Genomic DNA, 12,438 nt, shown 5'->3' with positions numbered 1-12,438 from the left:
GTGAAGGCTCAGGAACTGGTTCTGGCTCATTCTTGAAGTTGCTGCCACTAGAAACCTACGTCTCTGAGAGCTTTTGGTCCTGGGCCATGGCAGGTGAGATATAAATGTACTCAATGCATCCGAGGACAGCTGTGAAAGTTAAAAGGTATATTAATTCACAATTCCAGCGCATGCTGGACTCTTTCAGTGAAACAGCAAATATGTTCACTGTGAGGTGACTAGAACCATTCAACATACATAGGTGGAATAGTCCAGTGAATGCTCCAAGAAAATCCATGGCTAAGATCCAGCCAAAGGCAGACACCTTTAAGTCTTATTTACATTAGTGGAAGAGACTTAGGGCCTGTTCAGACAAACATGGAGGAGTGGGTGGATAGGTGAATCACGGAGAGGGGAGGGGTAACACAGCCATGACTCATGATCACAGAACCGCTCGCCAGGGTTAGAATACTTACTGCCTCATAGAATCATAGAATAGCAGAGTTGGAAGGGGCCTACAAGGCCATCGAGTCCAACCCCCTGCTCAATGCAGGAATCCACCCTAAAGCATCCCTGACAGATGGTTGTCCAGCTGCCTCTTGAATGACTAGTGTGGGAGAGCCCGCAATCTCCCTAGGTAACTGATTCCACCGTCGTACTGCTCTAACAGTCAGGAAGTTTTTCCTGATGTCCAACTGGAATCTGGCTTCCTTTAACTTGAGCCCGTTATTCTGTGTCCTGCACTCTGGGAGGATCGAGAAGAGATCCTGGCCCTCCTCTGTGTGACAACCTTTGAAGTATTTGAAGAGTGCTATCATGTCTCCCCTCAATCTTCTCTTCTCCAGGCTAAACATACCCAGTTCTTTCAGTCTCTCTTCATAGGGCTTTGTTTCCAGACCCCTGATCATCCTGGTTGCCCTCCTCTGAACACGCTCCAGCTTGTCTGCGTCCTTCTTGAATTGTGGAGCCCAGAACTGGACGCAATACTCTAGATGAGGCCTAACTAGGGCCGAATAGAGAGGAACCAGTACCTCACGTGATTTGGAAGCTATACTTCTATTAATGCAGCCCAAAATAGCATTTGCCTTTCTTGCAGCCATATCGCACTGTTGGCTCATATTCAGCTCGCGATCTACAACAATTCCAAGATCCTTCTCGTTTGTAGTATTGCTGAGCCAAGTATCCCCCATCTTGTAACTGTGCATTTGGTTTCTATTTCCTAAATGTAGAACTTGGCATTTATCCCTATTAAATTTCATTCTGTTGTTTTCAGCCCAGCACTCCAGCCTATCAAGATCACTTTGATATTTGTTTCTGTCTTCCAGGGTATTAGCTATCCCACCCAATTTTGTGTCATCTGTAAATTTGATCAGCGTTCCCTGCACCTCCTTGTCCAAATCATTAATAAAAATGATAAAACATGTTTTAACCATGCTTCCTGCCATCCTCCACATGCTGAATGGGTAGGCTGGCAGCTGCTCCGTTGAGGATTTTTTTTAAAAAATGGCCACCAGTCACAGTGGCAAGAGCAGTGCAGGAAGTGGCGATCACTTTTGCTGGTGGACTCTATGGTCGCCACCATATATTTTTTTCTGCTGAAACAGGCTGAATTTTTTTGGGTTCACGCCAGATGACAGTGGAATCACTGTGGATGCTCACTTACCACTTTGCAGAAGATGGTTAATGGACATGGGTAGTCTGTACATTGTGGGGAGGAAATTCTCCCTCCACATGACATGCTAAACCACCATGGATCATGTTTTTGAGTGATCTATGGTGGGTTAGCGTGTTGTCTAAACAGGCCCTTACAGTGCAGCTTTACTGGCAAGTCTCTTTTGAAGAAAGTCTAATTGAGTGAAATGGGACTTACTCTCAATACACATGTAAAGCAGGGATAGGCAACTTGTGACCCTCCTGATATTTTGGCTTATAACTCCTAGCATCCCTCACCATTGGCTGTGCTGGCTAAGGCTTTGGGAGTTGTAGGTCAAAACATCTGGAGGGCCACAAGTTCCTCGTCTATGGTGCAAAAGATGGCAGCCGTAAGCTTTCAAAGTGTATCTGGATCATGCTCTCTCTTTGTTGCCGATCTTGCTTGTTATATTTGAGCATGCCACTTTCACTTTGAAATATTCCTTTGCCCAACAAAACATTTGTCAAAGAATGAAAATCACCTCCTTAGGAAGTTATTCCAGACAAGGATAGTCTCTCTTCTTATTCTGCTAAATATGCTTCTAAAGTGCTTGGGTGTATGCAATCCATGGATTACCCCTAGCTCTAATCCCCTCAATTTGTGAAGAATCAGCTGGGTTTTTTTTAATCGTTATTGATCTCATAGTGAAAAGGTTCACACCAGCATGTAGAATAGACTCTAAATCTGTCTATTTAAAAGCTTTACTATTGTCTATACAGCAGCCAGCAGCCATACTCCTCCACTTAACTAACCCATCAAATAATGCATAGGGCTTTTATGGCAGGAACCCTAGCTGGCAATGTCTTACAGGATTTCAGAATTGTTTCATTGGTGTTTGTTAACAAGCATGAAGAGTAGTGAAGCAATAGGAATGACCCTGTAATAATAGATTTTTAAAGTTGCAATTTGTCCCATCCTCCCAAAAATGAACATAGGATTAAAAAAAAAAAAACTCACCACAATCTGCTTTTCTTTGAGTAAACTTCTGCTTGGTCTCACAAAGATTTATGCAGACTTTGGCAGGATCTATACTATTGCTTTAAAACAGTTTATAACAGTAGTGACAACTTTTGGGGCCCAGGACACACTCGATACACTGTTTTCAAAGTGTTTTCAAAGTGTCATATCCTGCTTGGTGTAGATCTGGCCCTGGTTACCTTCAAAGGCATGAAATATTTTGAATGGTATCATTGCTTAAAAACATTTTAAAAAGGGCTTGCAAAGTTTTCATTCTGGTTTATAGTATGTGATGCAAAAAGGATCTATGCAGAATGCCCATTGATTTATACCGATTCTCAGGATTTTCTTTTTTAAACTACATAGAGATAAATATCACAGAATCTACAGAGAAAATGCAGAATGTCCATTTACCTGATTGCTTTTGCATTCACTGACAGAAAGATTTGTTTCTTCTTAGGGTTTCATATTTCCAGGTATGATTCATATTCTGCCCCCACCCCCGCATTATATCTGCATTGGTCTCCGTGTTTAACACTACATCAGCAAAATACAAAAATCAGCTATCATACAGATCTAAATTATCCCAAACACCTGCTTGTTCAAGCTCACAACATCTTATTCATACAACCCAGTACATATATAGTCTTACACTCTCATAAACATTTAATTAACAATACATTTAAATCACACCTTCCAATTAAACAGGATTTTTGTTTAATTTTTGTAGATATCTGATAAGTAAGGGTTTCAGTAGGGCTCTAGATGAATCCCTTTTGTACTCTTTTAGACAATATTTTATGGGCCTCATTTTTGATGCAAATGGATCACTGTTTAAAAAACTAGTAAGATGAACACACTTTTTCTTTTTTAAGTACAAGTGGATAAGTATGAAGCAATTAACTAAGTGAAATTAATTTCAGGAATGTAACTATAAGGCAATTAGTTCCTAATTTAGACTAAAATATGTGTAAAAAAACGGACAGCGTATTTAACACTGATAAGTGTTAAGTAGATAAGTGGTTTCCAGAAGAGTTTTACTAGGCTAGTTCAGTGTTCGTATTTTCCACACCTAATAACTTGGCAGCCATGTAAACAGTCTACTAAATAAATTGTAATTTTGAAAGTTGCCAAATATTTGAATGGCCAATAAATGAATTAAAACAGTAGTAAAGACAATCACAGAGGAATATCTTAGCTTCCCTTGATCACACTGCTCCAACACAGAGGATCAGATATATCTAGTTTTATGTTCTGTCTCTGTCCCTCTTGTCTTGCATTGCATCTACAGGGTTCCTGGGTGGTTCCCATCCAGGTCCTAGTCAGTCTGGCTTCAGAGATAGATCAACATCTGGCTTCTTCAGTCCATTGTCCATTTTGGGATATCTTAGAGCTGATCTACAATGTATGAAAAAAATATCATACCCCTTCCTAGGATTCTACCAATTCAGAATTCTCCTGGATATAAAAGCAAAGGGCAAGACCAGCATAACACCTACTTAGAGTAGACCCACTGAAATGAATGTGGCAAGTTAGTCATGACTAACTTAAGTCCCATTCATTCCAGTGTGCCTACTCTTAGTAAGATTTATGTTGGATTTTGCCCAAAATAATAAACACACTCAGTCTACTTGTGCACAGAAATCTAGCATGTTATGCAGAACACTAGATTAGAGGTTTTATCTCTGAAATGGGTCTGGAGGGAATCCAGGTAAGGCTTCAAGGGTCAGTATTATTAATCCCTAGGGTAGCCATCTATGAATTGCCAAAAAAGAGGAAATACATTATCAAAAAAGAAGAAGAAGAAGAAGAAGAAGAAGAAGAAGAAGAAGACAAAAGAGGATAGAGATTTACATTACATTTGCACATGCTAATTGATATTTGTAGATGCAAATTTAGAATGAATAATTATAAATTAAATGAAAATACAGTCCATGTCTTAGCTCCTGTGGAACTTACTTACTACCCAGGTGCAGACTGTGGACAGCAGCTCTTAGGGTTCATTATCTCTAAACTGGAATTGGGCCGTTATTGTGGTGGTAAGGAAGAGGTGGACATACTTAGGGAAAAGGGGGACACATGGCCAAGGTCCCCCTCAAAACCTGGAGCCACCATTGGACAATGGGTCCATTATGTGTGTCCCCCACCCTTAGGGAGTACAGTATCAAGGGATTTTCTGAGCATGTATATGTTGTCCTGGGACAGCAGAGCTGTAGGGCAGCACACACTGGCCTCTGCCATTGGCCGGGGGAATTGGGGCCACTGTTAGGCTCCTCCCCCTGCCTCCCAGGAGGAATTTAGAATCATAGAATAGTAGAGTTGGAAGGGGCCTACAAGGCCATCGAGTCCAACCCCCTGCTCATGGCAACTTCATGGCAACGGTGAGACCAGCTGGAGCACAAGCAGCTGCAGGGTGCTTCCTTCCTTCCTTCCTTCCTTCCTGCCAGAAAGAACACACAAAAGAACTTTGTAATTCAGAACTAGCCACTGAGTTCGTTTTTCCTTATTCCTCCCTTTTGTGTCCTGTCTTTCAGACTGTAAGGGCTCCATCACATGTAATTCCCCCCACCCCTGCTTTGTCTCCGCATTGTTGTTTTTACCTCCAATGCTGTTGTTTGCTCTTCCACTCCACCCCGCCCCTTCTCTTTCTCCCTCCAGTTCATTGGTTGCTCCTTCCCCCACTTTAGCAAGACAGGTCCTGTCAGATGAGTACTTCAATCACACTGTCTTTCTGCCCAGCAAAAATGAAATGTCCCTTTAGCATGGCTCTTTGGGGGCATCAAGGGAGTACAATAGTGTCTCTGCAGAGATTTGGGCATTGTACGATTTTGAAAAATGCTTTTGAGCCTAGGATGCAAGGTTTGAGTTTTATATTGAGACTTGGAGCCGGCTGCTGGGAGGGATCACTTTTCCCTGCCAGGACCTAATGCAAGCCAACAGAAAGGCTCCCATAACAGCACACTCCCCCAACAAAGGAAAACACGCTTAGGGAAAATAATCCAGACTTTAGGAGTTCTAGGAAAAGATGGAAAAGGCTGGGGAAGAGGCGGGGTGTCAGCACAACAGGCATGGCATCATGTGAGTACTGTGCTGCAAATCCACACACCAGGCATGGCGAGAGTGCACTAAATCGCTGGTGTGGTGGAACTCTTAAGTCAGAGTGCAGGGGCTGCCTTAATTACTGATTTTAGTCATCCACTCTGGGACCTGGAGAGTGGGGTAAAGATGCTTCAAATAATAATATATCCTGATCTCTCACAATACACAAAGGACAGCACTTCAGGCCATGCAGGACCTATTTCAGTTTACGACATTGTTGGGGATCATTGTGGGGCCATCTCGGGCAGTGTAGTCTATATGGTTAGCCTGGCTTCCTGCTTTGAGTGGGTGTGGGGGAGGGACTTCCATTTTCCAGGGCCGCCTCCTTTCATTCTCCTCCCAGCACAATCTTGTAAGCTCAGGCCTAGTGGCCAAGTTCAACTCTTCGTGCTTCCCAATCTGATCCTTTGGCATTCCCCAGATGGCCAAGCCCCTTTCCCTTGGCCCTGGCCGTTTCCCCACCCCTTTCCCCTGACCACCAATCCTTTCATGGTTTCCCACTTCTGTGCAGTTTTTCCCCATTCTAAGAGGATAAAATATCCCTCCTATGGCTTACTTACAGGCAGCTTTTACAGCTAAAATATGTGACTGCTGATATCACTGCATGGGGTTTTCAACACAGAAACAACCCACAGCTATGTTTTCTCTTACCACTTTGCCCAAATCTATGTGATCAGCACACACAAAGGTTTCAGGGCTGTGTATTTGCATATACCAAGGAACATGTACAATGACTGGACACAATCAGGCCAATGTTAAGCACTTGTTTCGAAGGAGGTGCAGAGAAGATAACTCGGTGCTTTACTTACTTGCTGAAATCACTTAAATGAAAAGTTCCTATGTTTGGCTGGATTATCTTTGGGTTTCCTGGAGGAGAAGGTTATCAGTGGCTACAGGTCCTGATGGCTATGTGCTACCTCCAGTATCAGAAGCAGTAAACCTATATACACCAGTTGCTGGTGGATATGCATGGGAGGGTGCTGTTTCACCATGTCTTGCTTGTGGGTTGACAGCTGTTTGGCCACTGTGTGAACAGAGTGCTGGACTAGATGGACCTATGATCTGATCTAGCATGGCTCTTCTTAGGTTCTTCTTATTTCTAGGTTGGACCAATCTCTTCCTTATTGAGGGAGATGGAAGGTGATATCTATCATACTTCACAATGAATGAGAAGTTTATACAGAAAGCAATTCTGTTCTGTTCAGTGGCGTTAGTATAATTCATCCTAATCTCAATTAAATAATTGGCTCAAGGTATCAGGATCTGTTATACTGCAGCTTTCCCTAACCTGGTGCCCTCCAGATGGGTCAGGCTGCAACTCCAAACATCTCCCAGGTAGTCATGCTGGTGGGGGGATACTGGGAGTTGTAGCCCCACACATCAGGAGAACATCAGGCTAGGGGAGGCTGTTATCCTGTCTTAGTTCAAGCTGGTTTCTGAACTGATAATCAGTGGTACTGACTTGAATCAACACTATTTCTGATTTACACCAGTGCCACACAGCACGATCTCCTTCACAATGCTGTTATCAATGGCGATGGTCTCCCCCCCCTTTTCTTTTCTTGATAGACAGTTGTTGCAAAAGCACTGACGACAAATCAAAATAAAGACCTCCCTCCACCTCCCTGCTGCTTTCTCAAGATGTTTAGCTGTAGAGCCCTTTAACTTTGCTTTGTGAATCATTCTGTTCTGGAGGGTTTGTCTGCTGGGCTGCAGATCCATCAATCAGTGATCAGTTATCAGTTCCAGTTGAGCGCCTACTTAAAATAAGTGAAGCCTGTAACAATAACCTCAGTCACTACCATACATGCAGGACTGGTCAATTTGGCATCACTGCTGACAAAGAGAGAAAGATGGTGTCCCAAAATTCTCTTGTAGTGGCTGATGGCTACCTATGAATATCTGAAATGTATATTATTCTAAAATCCAAATATATATTGCTCCCCACCCCGAGGTGGTATGATAGAGGAATATGAAAAATAGCTCCCAAATTCATGCCATTGACAATGGAGCCAAATGTCTCACTGCACATAATTCAAACTTTGACTGCAGTATATTAAAAAGGAAAATATATTTTGTAAAATAGGCCTAATGACAAGCGTATTATTAATATACGAAAAATGAAACATTACAGCTTTCAGCAGTGTAAGTAGTGAAATTAATCACCAGTGTACATTGGCACAACACTGGTGAAATAGATGGAGTTGTACCAATGTGCTAGCAATGGAACTGGGCAGAAGGGTTGCATTTAATTTAATATATTTCTTTAAAAACAAACAAAAACAAAACTGCATTACATATTCTCTCTTTTAATCAATCTTATGCTAGGTGATCCTAAATATTAAGTCATTCCAGATCCTTGACATATATCTGTAGATGTATTATTAACTGATTAATAAAGAAATTAAATCCTATGAGAATGTGAAAATCTGCATGATAAGAAGGCTGAATAATTTTTTCAATAGCCAGGATCCAACAATCCATTGAACCTGTATTTCTTGAATGGCAAGCTCTCACGCTACATGGCAAAAGACATTTGAAACTGATGGGAGTTACAAAAACAGTTTGTGATGTTTCATGGACATCTCCTGGTCCACACACCCCTCAAAATCCCACTGGATGAGCCAAATATTGAGGCTTTACTAATTAGCTCTTTAAATCCCCACTTATATTTATGACCAAATAATGGGCAGCTCAGTGGCAATTTTAGGATTGATCAATGTGGCATCCATATAATTCATTCAAAAGTAACCAGAAGGAAAAGCATCAACTTAGATGACTCTATGGGTTGCGGTGGAAGGAATCCCAAGGTGTTTCCACAAACGTTGGCTGCTTTCCTTAACAGATGGCAGAACCATCAATAGCACTTGAGTGGTAGTGCTTTTCAAAGGTGTGCTTCTCTCTCTATTGCCACTGGTCCTTGATGGCTTTCCTCCTGCAAGTCAGTTTTGGTCCCTGTCTCATTTTTATGGATTGATTTGGCAAATGGAGCTGGTTCTTCACTACTTACCACTGACATGACCTTGAGATGGGCAAGACGTTCCTATTCCATCCAACTACCTCATTGTCCTTATGTGAACAGGTGTGTTTGTGACACACCTGACCAAGAAAGAAAACAGCAGCTAGATGGATAGATCCCACTCAGCAACAGATTTATAAATCCCAGCTGAGTGTGCTGGGCTTCAAGAATTAATTTATGGGATGTGGTTCCTGAAGCATTCCTCAAGCCAGACAACACAAAGTGGTATCATAAAATACATATTTATTGCACAAACTGTGTTAGAGGATAACAAAACTTTGCAATGATAAAACAAGCAAGACACATTACTACATACAATGCATTTAGGATAATTAGAAGCATTACAGAAATAATGGCTAGCATATTTCTTATTAAAATTAAAGTTCTATATAATCTGTCACAAACAATAATAAAATTTCATTATCACCTCATTCACTTGCCGAAGCAAGAAGGATCCACCAATTACTTTGGTGCTCTGGCTGATAGCATCATCACTTCTGCTCTGAAAAGAAGAAGTCCCTTTACACCACTGGAAGTCAACAGCCCTGCCATATCATTTGTCCCCAGTACCTGGTCTTCAGAGATATGCTAGCTTTGAACATGGAAGCCCCAAGGCTAATAGTTGTTGGCAGAGCTACCCTTCGTACACTTGTCTAATTCTTTGGGGTAAAGCCATCTAAAAGCTACTGGCCATCAGTACATCATGTCATATTCAATTCCACATGGACTTGTGTGCATGGTTATTTTTCTTTCACTCACAACCCTCTGTATTGTGGCTTTTAACTGCAAGTGGAAATGTGTATGGAGAATATGCCACAGGGGGAAAAATATCTGTGCTTCGTTTTGTTTTATTGTAATCTATAGCATATTTTCTCTATCGCTGACTAGCCAGTTCGCTTAAATGCATCTTTCCTCCCTCCTAGCTGTTTGAGAGACCAATAAATACTTAAGTAACAGCATTACTGTAAAAGTAGCTGTACAGGACCAAGATGTACTTACTAGAATAATGTCCCATTATTGTTCCACTTCCATTAAATGTTTACTTTAGTCCTTTTAGAAGACTTTGATGGCTAAAGGTCACTTGCCTAACCTTAGAGAGGCATGTTAGGAAGTAATTTTCAAAGAGCTATGTCTACTTCTCATTCCTATTCATGTACTCCACTAAAACTTTAGCCCTTTAGTCTTCCATAGGATGAGAAACACAGAAAACGCTGAAAGAGAGAAAAGTGTTTATAGATTGTCAAAAGCCACAGTCAAAAATAATATTTTTATTAGCTCCACATCTAATTTTGCACACAGGTTTTGAACACCATTTCTTTGCAAAATGAAGGAGGAGACTGAGCATGTTAGAAATAATATCCACAGGGCCAGCCCTACAGTGAGGCAGAGTGAGGCAGTCACCTCTTGCAGTAAAGGCTGGGGGGTGAGGAAGCAGCAGTTAAGTGTTGCAGAGCATAGCTATGGGTACTACGCAGTCTGCCCTGTGCTTCCTAATATAGCTTGATCTTAGTTTGCTCTCCTCAGTTGTGGTGGAGGATGCTATCCCATCACCACTGTTGAAGTGGCCAAGTTCTGAATTAGAATGGGTGGGGAGCTATTTTATTCATTTCATAAGGCAACAAGATACCCTGGGCAGCCCTGAATACTCATACACCTAGTCCTGAATATTCGTACACCTGTGCTCTGCACTGTGATTTTTTTTGGGAGGGGGGTTCTCCAAAGCTTCAATTCCCGTTGACTGGGGGAAAGTGTTTTGTGTGTGTGTGTGTGTGTGTGCGTGCGTGTGGATATATACACACACATATGCAGTTGCTCTTAATTTGGACTGCCATTGATATTTCAATAGCATAAAAGAGGGACAGGCTGGTGCAAGAAGTCCTGCCAGTCTTTCTTCCTGTGCCAGATACTTCAATATCACTAAAGCAGGGCTCCCATGAGGAGGACAGGAGGGGTAGCTGGTAAGGAGACGATCATGTGAAGAGGGCTTGAGCCAGTGCCCTCCCTTACAACAATGCCAGTTTGGTTTAAACAAAATCAGTGGTGAGGTTGGACTTCAACTCCCATCAACCCCAGCCAGCATAGCCAATAGTGAGACCAACAGTATCTGAACATAGGTGTGCGCAAGGGGTGTGCTGGTATGTCTCAAGCAATAAGCGCTGAATTGAGGGGGCCATTGAGTAGGTCTTCCAGCTGCCCTCTGGCTGCTCCACAGCCACTGCCACCCCAACAGCACATGGTTGCTCCCGGCAGCAGGAGTGAAAAGGTATCACTCTGCTGGGAGCCTCTCTGCTGCGAGCCATGCTTCAAAGAGGCCAGGACAAGGGCTCCTGAAGGCTAATAGCACCTCGTAAAATCCTGCTGGGGCTTGAGAAGCGTATCCTCATTCTCCCTCCCCACAACCTGCAACGGCTCTCCCGCGGTCAGACAAGCCGAACACAGAGTAGGGCATCACTATCTACACTGTTTCATAAATAAATGAATAAAATGAATGTCCTTTATGATTGAGTATTCAAGAAATGATCACCTTTAAAAATATATATCCTGGATACATACCCTAATAAAATGTGCTGCGCATGCCTGTGTATCTGAAGGGTCACACATTCCCTCTTCCTGAGCTAATGGGTGCAGGCTGTGTGTGAACCAGTACATTTCCCCTACCGATAATTCAGAGATGGGCTGAATTAGCAAAGAACATCCCTGCACTGTAGATTGCTTTACATTTTGCAATGCCAGCCAAATACCTCAATCAGCCATGCTACTACAGCTATAGTCCTTATTAGGGCTGTGCTCTGCTCTGTTAGAGATCCCGAATCTGAAGCGGAGTGGACTGATCCGGAACTCCTAAACCCTGTTCCAGAGCGGATCAGGGGAGGTCCAGTTCGACCTGAACCGGTTCGAGCCCAATCCGGAAGGTCCGAATCGGGATCCGAAGTGGTTCGGGGAGGGCATGCACTGCCCTAGTCCTTATGACAGGGGTGGGCAATGTGTGACCATGCAGCTGTTTTGGTCTGCAACTCCCATGATCCCTGGCTAGGACTAAGGGGAGTTGTAGGCCAAAATATCTGGAGAGCCACCCCTGCTCTATGAGTCCACTGGCCACCACCCACCAGGCAAGTGTTGGTTGTGGCTCACCCCTATAATTATTTTTATTACTATTGTTTACCATCAGTCTGCTTTACAGTGTATAAGAGGACAAATCACTGCCCTGAGGTGCTTACAATAGAAATGTTGACGCAGGGGAAACAACAGAGGGGGTGGCAAAATGGAGGCAGGGGTAAACAGAGAAGCAGTAGGTTGCTGCACATGCTTACATGAGGGAGGTGGAAGGGTGAGGAGGACTCAGTATCACAAACTGATTGAAAAGAAGCAGCCAAATTTTCGGCAGCAGTTTTCTAGAATTGCTTATTTCTTTATTCATGTGTTTGGTTGCTTTTTGAATGTCACATGAAACCGGAGCAGCATTAGTCTGGCTATAGAAACTCTAATTCAGCCCTTTATGTATACAATAGACAAAATGTTCTTGTCTGGTAGGCACTGGCAGGTTGCTCCTTCGCCTCACATGCATTGCTCAGTCTATGTTAAGGCTTTACCCAGTTTTCATATGTGGCCAAAAAGGGAGGAATCACTTTGCCAGTATTTAAACTTTGCATCCAAGCATGTGATCAGTCAAACCCACACAGATGTCTACTGT

This window comes from Elgaria multicarinata, chromosome 6, assembly GCF_023053635.1.
Source record: "Elgaria multicarinata webbii isolate HBS135686 ecotype San Diego chromosome 6, rElgMul1.1.pri, whole genome shotgun sequence".
Classification (NCBI taxonomy): domain Eukaryota; kingdom Metazoa; phylum Chordata; class Lepidosauria; order Squamata; family Anguidae; genus Elgaria; species Elgaria multicarinata.
Note: the sequence above shows the minus strand (reverse complement) of the source record.